General features: G+C 43.5%; 10 non-coding genes across 10 annotated transcripts; 7 read left to right on the forward strand and 3 right to left on the reverse strand.

Annotated features, from left to right (window-relative positions):
• Positions 1–2855: 2855 nt before the first annotated feature.
• trnar-ccg (transfer RNA arginine (anticodon CCG)) lies at positions 2856–2928 on the reverse strand. The gene has a single exon. It is a non-coding gene; the product is annotated as a tRNA-Arg (tRNA).
• Positions 2929–5280: 2352 nt separating this feature from the next.
• Positions 5281–5353, reverse strand: trnaq-uug (transfer RNA glutamine (anticodon UUG)). The gene has a single exon. It is a non-coding gene; the product is annotated as a tRNA-Gln (tRNA).
• A 3268-nt stretch (positions 5354–8621) lies between these two features.
• On the forward strand, positions 8622–8693 carry trnae-uuc (transfer RNA glutamic acid (anticodon UUC)). The gene has a single exon. It is a non-coding gene; the product is annotated as a tRNA-Glu (tRNA).
• Positions 8694–8781: 88 nt separating this feature from the next.
• On the forward strand, positions 8782–8868 carry trnay-gua (transfer RNA tyrosine (anticodon GUA)). Its single transcript is given in 2 exon segments — positions 8782–8818; positions 8833–8868. It is a non-coding gene; the product is annotated as a tRNA-Tyr (tRNA).
• A 452-nt stretch (positions 8869–9320) lies between these two features.
• Positions 9321–9393, forward strand: trnar-acg (transfer RNA arginine (anticodon ACG)). Its single transcript has one exon. It is a non-coding gene; the product is annotated as a tRNA-Arg (tRNA).
• A 1457-nt stretch (positions 9394–10850) lies between these two features.
• Positions 10851–10922, forward strand: trnae-uuc (transfer RNA glutamic acid (anticodon UUC)). The gene has a single exon. It is a non-coding gene; the product is annotated as a tRNA-Glu (tRNA).
• Positions 10923–11010: 88 nt separating this feature from the next.
• trnay-gua (transfer RNA tyrosine (anticodon GUA)) lies at positions 11011–11097 on the forward strand. The gene is given in 2 exon segments: positions 11011–11047; positions 11062–11097. It is a non-coding gene; the product is annotated as a tRNA-Tyr (tRNA).
• Positions 11098–12016: 919 nt separating this feature from the next.
• Positions 12017–12088, forward strand: trnae-uuc (transfer RNA glutamic acid (anticodon UUC)). The gene has a single exon. It is a non-coding gene; the product is annotated as a tRNA-Glu (tRNA).
• Positions 12089–12176: 88 nt separating this feature from the next.
• Positions 12177–12263, forward strand: trnay-gua (transfer RNA tyrosine (anticodon GUA)). The gene is given in 2 exon segments: positions 12177–12213; positions 12228–12263. It is a non-coding gene; the product is annotated as a tRNA-Tyr (tRNA).
• An 85-nt stretch (positions 12264–12348) lies between these two features.
• Positions 12349–12420, reverse strand: trnae-cuc (transfer RNA glutamic acid (anticodon CUC)). Its single transcript has one exon. It is a non-coding gene; the product is annotated as a tRNA-Glu (tRNA).
• Between the last annotated feature and the right edge of the window lie 2287 nt (positions 12421–14707).

Consider the following 14707-nt stretch of genomic DNA (forward strand, 5'->3'; position numbering starts at 1 on the left):
TACGGGGGAATCTTGACAAAAACGCAGGGTTAAGTTGCCTAAAGAAACTTTCCGGTAATAGGTCAGTAAAAAATATATATTTTATAACGTCCTCTTTTTGATAGACGTCGTCAAACATTCTGCCCAAATGCTCAGGAGAAACCTAATCATATTAACATTTCCCTAGACTATATGACACTTGATAGGTAATTTCCCTTTATTTAAGAGAATAATTTAAGGATGTTGCATATTATTCGGTTATCAAGGAAATTGTTAAGTGTTGCAGGACATAAGTGCAAGTAATAAAATATAGACTAGGCTATAGCCTATATTTTATTCATTCATTCATTTTCTTATCAGCTTAGTCCCTTTATTAATCCGGGGTCACCACAGCGGAATGAACCACCAACTTATCCAGCAAGTTTTTACACAGCGGATGCCCTTCCAACCGCAACCCATCTTTGGGAAATAGCCTTGCGCTCAACAGCTATAATAAAGCTTTACATTTATTTTATTTTTTTTTTTTTAATTTAACCATGTCAGACAAACACATAAACACTTGTTTGCGCAGGACTGGATGACAGAAAAGAAGGTAGGTTTCTGATGGTTTTACTCTCTGTTTGCGTAATTTCTAAATGCTCTGTTTGCGTGATTTGATTAATGTAATCTAACCAAAATGCTTCATATTTAATATTTCAAAACTCTTTTGTTGTGTATTGTTTTTTTGTACATATAATTTAGCTATGCCCCATATGGTCCAAAACCTGACAGGTAGACAAATCTAAGCTTGTTTTTAATAACACAAATATAAATATGCATATAATAAACAATACTGCTGCTAATAATAACATTATAAGAAAGCAAGTTGTCATGAATGAACTAAAAACAAGCCACCCAAGATGAAGAAGGCATGGAGGCAGCAGTTTTTATATTTATGTAGAACATAATAACTTTTTTAATATTTTAATCCTTTGAAACATATTTGTGTGTTGCTGTAACAACTTGTCTATTGCTACTTTGCAACAATTTTATTGTAAAAAAAAATTAAGTAAATGAAAGCTAAAGGATTAGGGTAAGTTGATAAATTTAGGCTACTTTATACAGTACAGGCTATTGTCATATCCAAAAGATTCACAGCTTTGCATTCCCACCCACTTTTCACAACCTGTATGAACCCATAAGGCCGCAAGTGCCACAGACCCTGTAGAACTTTTCTTAGCTGATCTTCTGCGTGACCTATTTAGTCATTAATAACAGCTCATTTTTTTTACAGAAAGAGGACCGGGAACTCACAAAGGGTAATTATTATACCATTCTGTCTTTCCGTTATCTCCTTCATGATTATTTGTACTGTTTTCCTACATTTCATGTTTTAACATCATTTTAACTTACTTAAGAAAACAGTGGAGAAGAGGGTGAAGAAGCGCATGGTCTCCAAAATAGTGGTAATTTAATAATATAATAATATATATGTATAATAAAAAAAATATTTTCTGAAATCAACTCGGCTGGCCCGATTCCAAATTCAAGTTGTTAAACCAATTTACTGTTCCACCAAACATTATTATACACCATAGTAGCATGTAGGCTATAAAAAGGCAACATATCAACTCATGAGCACGATAATTGACATATAATATTTGTAAATAAGTGGTTGGTAAAACCTCTTATTGGTTCACCGCAAATCTTGCCTTAAAAGGAAAGTGCATAATTTAGCCTTACCCTGAGTTTGTTTACACTCTGCCTGTATTAACATACATGCTGTATTTTAATATGGCTAATTTGGATGAATTGGCTCTAACTTTTGACAACTTTTTCTTCTTTTTACGCAGTTATGCGCGAATTATATTTCACACGCAAGATGACTAAAAATTAAAATTAAAATACCAAAGATACTGAGCCATTACTACAAGTAAAAAACCAAACAAAAAACAAAACAACAATTATACTTTAAAGGAGAACATTGACGTTTCGAAAAAATGAACTGAACTACAACTAAATTATTAAAAATAAACTTGCGGGACTTCATTTATGTCCTGCGGCAAAATGATTTTTTTTTTGTACTTTTAGTGATCTGCTTGAGGTAGGTCAATTTATTTTTATGCTTAATCAACAACAAAATCATAAGTAAAAATGTAAATGAAGATATAAATGAAAAAGCTTAATAAATGACTGTCCTAGTTCTATCAAAATAGCAAACAACATCTTTTTATATTTAGGCTAAAAGACTGCTTTATTTATTTATTTAGGCCTACTTATTTGTTCTGAATGTTTGCGCTTTTATTTTTGTTATTGTTGTCTTTTATTTCTTCAATTCTACTTTCCAAAATTAATCCTCATTGCACTTAACAAGTTTACAATGATAATAAAGCTTGTTAACAAATGTTTAATGATTAATGAAGGAATTATAATGCTTTGTTTTATCGTTTCATCTTTATTTATAAGAACAGTAGCATATTTACAGCTGCTGTATAGGCTATTTCTGTCTGTTATCATCCCGTTGTGCATCCTGGAGGCACATTCAAAGACTGCGGTCCTACATTAAAAACTCGTGCTTGTCCATTTAAAGCGGTGGCGGTATATGCCACGGCGGTAATAGCCACATTGAACTCTCACCTACTGTAAATCATTCTAACATGTACAATACAGACAAAAAAAAGCAGTGGCAATGGTTCGGTAATTAGATTTGTTTATGGATCATGAAAACCCCACCAGCTTTATATGTAAGCACAGAGTACCCTTTTAGTCATAACAGGAAATATGGATGCCAACGAAGGAAGTTAATGACATGCAAACACATCTCAAGAAGGTCTTCACAGCTACTGTGTTTTCATCCACCAAACATTGCTAGCAAATTGAAGTTAGACCTTCAAGGCCGACCCAGGTGGGACTTGAACCCACAATCCCCAGCTCCGGAGGCTGATGCCTTATCCATTAGGCCACTGGGCCACGTCACCAATCTATTATCAAGGATCTCTTGTATGCCTTCAACAAGATGCCACCGCATGGAAAACTGCACTTTAGGATCTTGATGCCAGTTTGCATTCCGTCAAATAAGAACTAATGGACAAACATTTTCTTTCTGCAATCATTCATATTCCTGTCTCATCGGTCCTGGGGTATGGTTCTAGTGTATAGTGTGACTGGTCTTGAGAGTTTCAAATTCCAGTCAAGGCCACTCTCATTAACTTGAAATCACAACCTTTCTGCAGCTATTTTCTTGCTTGCATTTCATTATCATCCACCTAACATGAGATTGTTAGTTGAGAGCCACGGGGCACTTGAAGTCAAGATCTCCATTACTAGAGCTTAGCGGAACCTTTTAGGTTTGTAACGTGACAGTGAGACTCGAGCAAGATTGGATGAATCTTAATTGAAGTGTGCAGCAAGTCTGAGAATTCAAAGCTAACCATTGTCCTCGGATCATCACACCTAAGATTTGAGTACACAAGCCAGGATTTTTTTGCACAACTTAAATGTAACCCAACAAACACAACCCGAACAGGACTTGAATCCACAATCCCCAGCTTCGAAGGGTGATGTCTTATCCATTAGGCCACTGAGCCAATACTAGCATTTGTTATATCTGTTGTATGACTCATAAAGTTATTGTAACTCAGAAAGCAGCACTTTAGGATCCCTATTGCTTTCAGACGATCTGATGTGTACACCTAATGAAAAAATAGCTTCTCTGAAGAGTTTTCCATTTTCATGTTTTTTTGACTTAAGGGTATGAACCTAGCTTTTTGAAGGCCACACTGGATTGCGCTGCACAGCCAACTTAAAAGGAACTGCATCAAAGACAACCCAGGTGGGACTTGAACCCACAATCTACTTCTAATCTAAATTAGTCGAACATGTACAATTATACCGACAAAATCGTTTGCTACCCTCAGGCAGATGGTTCTGCCGCATCCAGTCACGTACCAGCTGGCTGAAGGAAAGTTTCTTCCCTCCGACTATCAGGCTGATGAACACTTAACACACCACACACAGACTCTACCATACCCTCACTGCACACCATCAATATCAAAATCCATACTTGAAACAATACTGCCTACAACTATGTGGACACCTATTCATTGTACACATCGCTGTCAATTTCACATTGTCGTTGTATTTGCACTGTCTGTATTTTGTACTGTCGTATTTGCACTGTCTTTTTTTTTTTGCACTGTGGTTGTATTTGCACTGTATTACTCTGTATTTTGTGTTGTCTGGAGCCAGCACCTAAGCTTTTCACTCATCATAGCACACGTGCTGCTGATGATGTGACAATAAAAGTGAGTTGATTTGAAAGAAAGTAGCGGCAATGATTCAGTTGTTAGATTTGTTTATGGATCGTTGTAATAAGGATGACAACGAAGGAAGTTAATGACACGCAAACACATCTCTAGAAGGTTTTCACAGCTACTGTGTTTCATCCAACAAACATTGCTCCCAACTTGAAGTGAGACCTTCAAAGACAACCCAGATGGGACTTGAACTCACAACGCCCAACTCCAGAGGCTGATGCCCTATCCTTTAGGCCACTGGGCCATGTTACCAAGTTTTTGTCATGGAGCTCTTGTATGCCCTCAACAAGATGCCAACGCATGGAAAACTGCACTTTGGGATCTCGATGCCAGTTTGCATTCCATCAAATAAGATGTTTGCAACTAATGGACAAACATTTTCTTTGTGTAATCATCCACCTTCGTGTCTCATTGGTCCTGGGGTATTGTTTGAGACTGGTCTTGAGTTTCAAATTCCAGACGAGGCCACTCTCATTAACATGAAATCACAACCTTTCTGCAGCTATTTTCTTGTTTGCATTTCATCATCATCCACCTAACATGAGACCATTATTTGAAAGCCACCGGGTACTTGAAGTCAAGATCTCCCTCCCTCTCTAGCGAACTATTGACCTTAGATCATCACGCATAAGCTTTGAGGAGACATGTCAGGATTTTTTCCATACAATTTATATGTAACCCAACAAACACAACCCAAATGGGACTTAAACCCACAATCCCTAGCTTTGAAGGCTGATTCCTCATCCATTAGGCCACTGGGCCAATACTAGCGTTTGCCATATCTGTTGTATGGCTCAGGAAGTTCTTATAACTCAGAAAACAGCACTTTAGGATTCCTATACCATATTGCATTCAGACGATCTGGTGTGTACACCTAATGACAAAACAGATTCTCTAAAGAGTTTTCCATTGTCATGTCTTTTTGACCTAAGGGTATGAACCTAGCTTTTTGAAGGTCACACTGGATTGTGCTGCACAGCCAACTTAATAAGAAATGCATCAAAGACAACCCAGGTGGGACTTGAACCCTCAATCCCCAGCTTCAAAGGCTGGTGCCTTATCCATTAGGCCACTGGGCCGTTTTTTCTGCCTGTGAACTGTAATAAGCATCCAGGGAGTTGCTGACGCACATAACAAAAAACAACATGAACAAAAAGTAGATTGGAGCGGTTACACAGAATTTTTTTTTTTACGATTATACAGACAAAAAAGAAGCGTCCTATCGGATTTATTTGAAGGAATTCAATTAGAATTTTGATCATATTTTGGAACCATTCCTATTGGATTGTTTTATAGTACAATACATAAAAATCCTTTTGGATAATTTCTACAGTATTTTAATGAGATCCAATTTATATCTTAATTAAGATATGCTTTTCTAATGTCTCTCTTAGCCTATTATACAATAGTTTTGAATGTTTTATGCAGTTTGCTAAAGCTCACCTTCATGTACTTGAGTGCACAGTATTAGTGCACAAATTTCCAAAGAAACATGTCTATACCAAAAACATATACAATGTTGCTAGACCAAACCGTGGGCTGGCCCACTCGAAACAGAAGTTCACTTTGGGCCCATAGCAAGTCCACACAAAGTGGATTGTATATAGCCACAATGAGCGAAGTATAGGTATACAATCTGAGTCAGAAGTATGTCCTATGAGCATGCTCTGTGGGCATTTAGTAATTAACAAAATAGTAAGGTCCCACTAATACTAAGTTGAGTCCAGGCACAAAATGTGCCTACAAGGTCCCAGTAAAGCACTTATATGCAGGGCCATTGTGGCTTTAACACAAAACAAAATTAGTTCACTTCTACTATGTAGCAAAATAGCACAATATCACTTCAACTGCATAATTACATATTTTGAAAGCATAAACTAAAATCAGTAATGAATGAAGCATCTAAAAACTATAAAGACAACATGGAGTATTTTTCAAAGGTTTGGGACAAAACTGCTTTAGTTTATAAAAATGCAAATATAAAAGTAACCTTGTAAATAATTATTCCTTTTTAATATGTTAACTTTTCCACTTGAATATGTTAAAATATAATTTATTCCAATGATGTTAAAGCTGCATTTGAGGCATTTGTGTCCTACATACATTTGAGACAAAACAACAAAACATATAAAAATATACTTACTTAAAAGAAAAACAAAGTAAGATTTTCATGTGTGTATTTTCTCTACCATTTGTACCTTAAAGGGTCACGAAACTCCAAAACACATTTTTTGAGCTGTTGACAGTCATATATGTGTCCCACACTGCTAAAAACACTATTAGGACACAAATATTTCACTAAAAAGTGTAAATTGGTTGTTTTTGCGTTATTTCAAGCAAATTTGTAATTTGAAACTAATTTTTGAAGCTGCGTCTTAACCATGAGATAATAGTGTGTATTCCAGCGTGCAGACTGGACATCTGTGCCAGAGTGTGTCTTATTACGTCTTACAGTGTGGCTCGAAGGACATCTTTTGCATTCAGAGCTGCTTTCGTGAAGAGATCATCGGCAACACTGCTCAAAGTTTACCATAGAGGTGAAAAGGAAGCTCCCTGACCAGGAATTGACCCCAGGCCACAGCGGTAAGAGCACTAAGTCCTAACCACAAGACCACCAGGGAAGGCCTGGCTAAAGGTTGCCCTCTAGCCTAGCTGTGGGCCTCCACCCAGGTGTGCTGCAGCTGCTCTGACAAAAATAACTCTAACGTTTGCAACCTCCTCCTGGAGAAGAGAAAGTCTCAGAGCCTGGTTCACAGTTCTTCTATGGAGGGACTGTCACATGCTTTGTGTAAAAGCATCCTATCAACACCACAACTTGCCATGACAACAAAGCACAGCATGCATTGAAGGAACTCCATGTTTACCGGTCCATGTCCTCTTTCCAAACAGGATGCTAACTGCAGTTGCACTGCAGGATGCACTGCAGTTGCAGTTTGCCCCTGCCAGAGTTGTTTGGTTCTACTTTGGAGTGGATCAAGTTTCTGGGGCTGCCAGCACAGAGCCTGTGGGGTGCTCCCCTGGGTTCAAAGTCTGCCCCAACTGCTCTCATATCTTGGTCCCGTACATCCCTCAGGACTTCCAGAAGAAACCAGTACAGCCACTCTCCTGGGAAGACAGCAGTGACAGCTTGTAAACCAAAATGTTTGCTGTGAGGCTAAGGCGTTCTACTGCAGCACAGATACGCATTCGAAAAGCAGACAATATTCAAAAACAAAGTGCCAACCTAAAACAAGATTGCAGTCAAAATGACCACCTCAGACAAGTGTGAGCAATGTTTCAGTCTCTGTTATACGTCAGGCAAATATGCCACACAGTGCAGACGCTCATACTACTGAAAAGGAAGTTACCTGACTGAGAAAGGTATAAATAGAAATCGGAGCCTGCTCCAAACGAACTGGTCAGCCCCAAGTGGGCTGTAAAAACCTCCTGGAGTTTTCATTCATTTAATGTCTGGTACAAGACACTGCGTCCAACCAGTTATGTTTGAATGTCAAACCTACCCCAATCCTTAAACCAACCTCACAGTTTCCTGCTGTGTTTTATCAACCTCCCAACCTACCCCAACTCTTAACCCAACCTCACAGTAACAAACCTCCATGTGGGTTTCATTGATTCAATGTCTCGTACATGGCACAGAATACAACCTATCGCAGTTTATTAAAATCACACCTACCCCAGCCCTAGGCCCAACCACACGGTAACCTGCTGTGTTTTATTCAATTTTACTCCTACCCCAACCCTAAACACAACCTCAGAGTAAGCAGTTTATATATTTTTTTATTTTTATGAATGTCTACTACAGCTACATCAATCGCAAACCCAGCCTACGTGCGGTATAAGTGCCTACCACTTAGAGGTCATCCAGCCGACTTGCAGTGTAATCTCCTCCACTTGTAGGTCTCTGAGCTGCAGCAACACCTAAGGGCTCTGACACACAGACACAAAAGAAACCATTGCTTTTAACCTACTCTTGGAGAGGAGAGAGTCTCCGACCCTGGATCTCAGGTCTTCTATGGAGGGACTGTCAGGAATCCTGTAAGAGCATCCCATCCACACAACCTCTTGCCATAAAAACAAAGCAGAATGTGTGGTGAAGGAACTCCTGGTTGACAGAGCCTTGTCCTTGCTCCAAGCAAAGTGCTAACAAGGTGCTGAACAGAGTGACGGTGGCACAAAGGTTAGCGCTTATGACTACGGATCAGAAGATTCTCGGTTACGGAAACCAAGAAACTGTGTATGAGAGAGTGCGTAAGTGTATGAGTGGCACTTGTGCAGGCGGAGCAGGGACGTGCCAGCGATCAGAATGAACTGGAGTTTGTGCCAAGACTGGGTCTCAAGAATGGCAGTTCCCATATGGTCTAGCGGTTAGGATTCCTGGTTTTCACCCAGGTGGCCCGGGTTCGACTCCCGGTATGGGAAGGCTTGAGAGCTTTTGCTTCTGTCCTTTTTGGCCAGCGGTCGGACTGCAGCTACCTTATAGGATGTGGTTGTGGAAGTGCCCCGTAAGCCTTCGATAGCTCAGTTGGTAGAGCGGAGGACTGTAGGTGGGATGATGGCAATCCTTAGGTCGCTGGTTCGACTCCGGCTCGAAGGACATCTTTTGCGCTCAGAGCCGCTTTCTTGCCTTCGCCAATTGAGTTAACCCCTCCTCAAAGTTCAGCATGGAGGTGAAAAGGAAGTTCCCTGACCGGGAATCGAACCCGGGCCGCGGCAGTGAGAGCGCCTAATCCTAACCACTAGACCACCAGGGAAGGTCTGCGTAAAGGTTGGCCTCAAGTCTAGCTGTGGGCCTCCACCCAGGTGTGCTGCAGCTGCTCTGACAAAAATAACTAACGTTTGCAACCTCCTCCTGGAGAAGAGAAAGTCTCAGAGCCTGGATCACAGTTCTTCTTGGGAGGGACTGTCACATGCTCGGTGTAAGAGCATCCTATCGACACCACAACTTGCCATGACAACAAAGCACAGCATGCGTTTTAGGAACTCCATGTTCACCGAGCCGTGTCCTCTTTCCAAGGACCATGCTAATGAGCACTGCTGATGCGGACTGGGCCAGTGGCGCAATGGATAACGCGTCTGACTACGGATCAAAAGATTCTAGGTTCGACTCCTGGCTGGCTCGTTTAGGATTTTTTTGCGTTGCTCTCAGTGCAGTGCGGTCGCGGTTTGCCCCTGCCGGAGTTGTTCGGTTCTACTCTGGAGTGAATCGAGTTTCTGGGGCCGCCAGCACAGAGCCTGTGGGGTGCTCTCCTGGGTTCAAAGGCTGCCCCAACCGCTCTCATGACTTGGTCCCGTACATCCCTCAGGACTTCCAGAAGAAACCAGTACAGCCACTCTCCTGGGAAGACAGCAGTGACAACTTGTAAACCAAAATGTCTGCTGTGAGGCTAAGGCGTTCTACTGCAGCACAGATACGCATTCGAAAAGCAGACAATATTCAAAAACAAAGTGCCAACCTAAAACAAGATTGCAGTCAAAATGACCACCTCAGACAAGTGTGAGCAATGTTTCAGTCTCTGTTATACGTCGGCAAATATGCCACACAGTGCAGACGCTCATACTACTGAAAAGGAAGTTACCTGACTGAGAAAGGTATAAATAGAAATCGGAGCCTGCTCCAAACGACCTGGTCAGCCCCAAGTGGGCTGTAAAAACCTCCTGGAGTTTTCATTCATTTAATGTCTGGTACAAGACACTGCGTCCAACCAGTTATGTTTGAATGTCAAACCTACCCCAATCCTTAAACCAACCTCACAGTTTCCTGCTGTGTTTTATCAACCTCCCAACCTACCCCAACTCTTAACCCAACCTCACAGTAACAAACCTCCATGTGGGTTTCATTGATTCAATGTCTCGTACATGGCACAGAATACAACCTATCGCAGTTTATTAAAATCACACCTACCCCAGCCCTAGGCCCAACCACACGGTAACCTGCTGTGTTTTATTCAATTTTACTCCTACCCCAACCCTAAACACAACCAAAGAGTAAGCAGTTTATATATTTTTTTATTTTTATGAATGTCTACTACAGCTACATCAATCGCAAACCCAGCCTACGTGCGGTATAAGTGCCTACCACTTAGAGGTCATCCAGCCGACTTGCAGTGTAATCTCCTCCACTTGTAGGTCTCTGAGCTGCAGCAACACCTAAGGGCTCTGACACACAGACACAAAAGAAACCATTGCTTTTAACCTACTCTTGGAGAGGAGAGAGTCTCCGACCCTGGATCTCAGGTCTTCTATGGAGGGACTGTCAGGAATCCTGTAAGAGCATCCCATCCACACAACCTCTTGCCATAAAAACAAAGCAGAATGTGTGGTGAAGGAACTCCGGGTTGACAGACCCTTGTCCTTGCTTCAAGCAAAGTGCTAACAAGGTGCTGAACAGAGTGACGGTGGCACAAAGGTTAGCGCTTATGACTACGGATCAGAAGATTCTCGGTTACGGAAACCAAGAAACTGTGTATGAGAGAGTGCGTAAGTGTATGAGTGGCACTTGTGCAGGCGGAGCAGGGACGTGCCAGCGATCAGAATGAACTGGAGTTTGTGCCAAGACTGGGTCTCAAGAGTGGCAGTTCCCATATGGTCTAGCGGTTAGGATTCCTGGTTTTCACCCAGGTGGCCCGGGTTCGACTCCCGGTATGGGAAGGCTTGAGAGCTTTTGCTTCTGTCCTTTTTGGCCAGCGGTCGGACTGCAGCTACCTTATAGGATGTGGTTGTGGAAGTGCCCCGTAAGCCTTCGATAGCTCAGTTGGTAGAGCGGAGGACTGTAGGTGGGATGATGGCAATCCTTAGGTCGCTGGTTCGACTCCGGCTCGAAGGATATCTTTTGCGCTCAGAGCCGCTTTCTTGCCTTCGCCAATTGAGTTAACCACTCCTCAAAGTTCAGCATGGAGGTGAAAAGGAAGTTCCCTGACCGGGAATCGAACCCGGGCCGCGGCAGTGAGAGCACCTAATCCTAACCACTAGACCACCAGGGAAGGTCTGCATGAAGGTTGGCCTCAAGTCTAGCTGTGGGCCTCCACCCAGGTGTGCTGCAGCTGCTCTGACAAAAATAACTAACGTTTGCAACCTCCTCCTGGAGAAGAGAAAGTCTCAGAGCCTGGATCACAGTTCTTCTTGGGAGGGACTGTCACATGCTCGGTGTAAGAGCATCCTATCGACACCACAACTTGCCATTTTATGAATGTCTACTACAGCTACATCAATCGCAAACCCAGCCTACGTGCGGTATAAGTGCCTACCACTTAGAGGTCATCCAGCCGACTTGCAGTGTAATCTCCTCCACTTGTAGGTCTCTGAGCTGCAGCAACACCTAAGGGCTCTGACACACAGACACAAAAGAAACCATTGCTTTTAACCTACTCTTGGAGAGGAGAGAGTCTCCGACCCTGGATCTCAGGTCTTCTATGGAGGGACTGTCAGGAATCCTGTAAGAGCATCCCATCCACACAACCTCTTGCCATAAAAACAAAGCAGAATGTGTGGTGAAGGAACTCCGGGTTGACAGAGCCTTGTCCTTGCTTCAAGCAAAGTGCTAACAAGGTGCTGAACAGAGTGACGGTGGCACAAAGGTTAGCGCTTATGACTACGGATCAGAAGATTCTCGGTTACGGAAACCAAGAAACTGTATGAGAGAGTGCGTAAGTGTATGAGTGGCACTTGTGCAAGCGGAGCAGGGACGTGCCAGCGATCAGAATGAACTGGAGTTTGTGCCAAGACTGGGTTTCAAGTGTGGCTGTTCCCATATGGTTTAGCGGTTAGGATTCCTGGTTTTCACCCAGGCGGCCCGGGTTCGACTCCCGGTATGGGAAGGTTTGAGTGCTTTTGCTTCTGTCCTTTTTGGCCAGCGGTCGGACTGCAGCTACCTTATAGGATGTGGTTGTGGAACTGCCCCGTAAGCCTTCGATAGCTCAGTTGGTAGAGCGGAGGACTGTAGGTGGGATGATGGCAATCCTTAGGTCGCTGGTTCGACTCCGGCTCGAAGGACATCTTTTGCGCTCAGAGCCGCTTTCTTGCCTTCGCCAAGTTAGTTAACCACTCCTCAAAGTTCAGATTGGAGTTGAAAAGGAAGTTCCCTGACCGGGAATCGAACCCGGGCCGCGGCGGTGAGAGCGCCGAATCCTAACCACTAGACCACCAGGGAAGGTCTGCGTAAAGGTTGGCCTCAAGTCTAGCTGTGGGCCTCCACCCAGGTGTGCTGCAGCTGCTCTGACAAAAATAACTAACGTTTGCAACCTCCTCCTGGAGAAGAGAAAGTCTCAGAGCCTGGATCACAGTTCTTCTTGGGAGGGACTGTCACATGCTCGGTGTAAGAGCATCCTATCGGCACCACAACTTGCCATGACAACAAAGCACAGCATGCGTTGAATGAACTCCATGTTCACCGAGCCGTGTCCTCTTTCCAAGGAGCATGCTAATGAGCACTGCTGACGCGGACTGGGCCAGTGGCTCAATGGATAACACGTCTGACTATGGGTCAGAAGGTTTTAGGTTCGACTCCTGGCTGGCTCGTTCAGGATTTTTTTTTCGTTGCTCTCAGTGCAGTGCGGTCGCGGTTTGCCCCTGCCGGAGTTGTTCGGTTCTACTCTGGAGTGAATTGAGTTTCTGGGGCCGCCAGCACAGAGCCTGTGGGGTGCTCTCCTGGGTTCAAAGGCTGCCCCAATCGCTCTCATGTCTTGGTCCCGTACATCCCTCAGGACTTCCAGAAGAAACCAGTACAGCCACTCTCCTGGGAAGACGGCAGTGACAGCTTGTAGACCAAAATGTTTGCTGTGAGGCTAAGGCGTTCTACTGCCGCACAGATACGCATTCGAAAAGCAGACAATATTCAAAAACAAAGTGCCAACCTAAAACAAGATTGCAGTCAAAATGACCACCTCAGACAAGTGTGAGCAATGTTTCAGTCTCTGTTATACGTCGGCAAATATGCCACACAGTGCAGACGCTCATACTACTGAAAAGGAAGTTACCTGACTGAGAAAGGTATAAATAGAAATCGGAGCCTGCTCCAAACGACCTGGTCAGCTCCAAGTGGGCTGTAAAAACCTCCTGGAGTTTTCATTCATTTAATGTCTGGTACAAGACACTGCGTCCAACCAGTTATGTTTGAATGTCAAACCTACCCCAATCCTTAACCCAACCTCACAGTTTCCTGCTGTGTTTTATCAACCTCCCAACCTACCCCAACTCTTAACCCAACCTCACAGTAACAAACCTCCATGTGGGTTTCATTGATTCAATGTCTCGTACATGGCACACAATACAACCTATCGCAGTTTACTAAAATCAAACCTACTCCAGCCCTAGGCCCAACCTCACGGTAACCTGCTGTGTTTTATTCAATTTTACTCCTACCCCAACCCTAAACACAACCTCAGAGTAAGTAGTTTATATATTTTTTTTTATTTTTATAAATGTCTACTACAGCTACATCAATCGCAAACCCAGCCTACGTGCGGCATAAGTGCCTACCACTTAGAGGTCATCCAGCCGACTTGCAGTGTAATCTCCTCCACTTGTAGGTCTCTGAGCTGCAGCAACACCTAAGGGCTCTGACACACAGACACAAAAGAAACCATTGCTTTTAACCTACTCTTGGAGAGGAGAGAGTCTCCGACCCTGGATCTCAGGTCTTCTATGGAGGAACTGTCAGGAATCCTGTAAGAGCATCCCATCCACACAACCTCTTGCCATAAAAACAAAGCAGAATGTGTGGTGAAGGAACTCTGGGTTGACAGAGCCTTGTCCTTGCTTCAAGCAATGTGCTAACAAGGTGCTGAACAGAGTGACGGTGGCACAAAGGTTAGCGCTTATGACTTGGATCAGAAGATTGTCAGTTACGGAAACCAAGAAACTGTGTATGAGAGAGTGCGTAAGTGTATGAGTGGCACTTGTGCAAGCGGAGCAGGGACCCGCTAGCGATCAGAATGAACTGGAGTTTGTGCCAAGACTGGGTTTCAAGAGTGGCAGTTCCCATATGGTCTAGCGGTTAGTATTCCTGGTTTTCACCCAGGTGGCACGGGTTCGACTCCCGGTATGGGAAGGCTTGAGTGCTTTTGCTTCTGTCCTTTTTGGCCAGCGGTCGGACTGCAGCTACCTTATAGGATGTGGTTGTGGATCTGCACCGTAAGACTTCGATTAGCTCAGTTAGTAGAGCGGAGGACTGTAGGTGGGATGATGGCAATCCTTAGGTCGCTGGTTCGACTCCGGCTCGAAGGACATCTTTTGCGCTCAGAGCCGGTTTCTTGCCTTCGCCAAGTGAGTTAACCATTCCTCAAAGTTCAGCATGGAGGTGAAAAGGAAGTTCCCTGACTGAGAATCGAACCCGGGCCACGGCGGTGAGTGCACCGAATCCTAACCACTATACCACCAGGGAAGGTCTGGCTAAAGGTTGGCCTCAAGTCTAGGTGTGGGCCTCCAACCAGGTGTGC

The sequence above is a fragment of the Danio rerio genome, chromosome 4 (genome assembly GCF_052040795.2).
Source record: "Danio rerio strain M-AB ecotype USA chromosome 4, GRCz13ab, whole genome shotgun sequence".
NCBI classification, from domain to species: domain Eukaryota; kingdom Metazoa; phylum Chordata; class Actinopteri; order Cypriniformes; family Danionidae; genus Danio; species Danio rerio.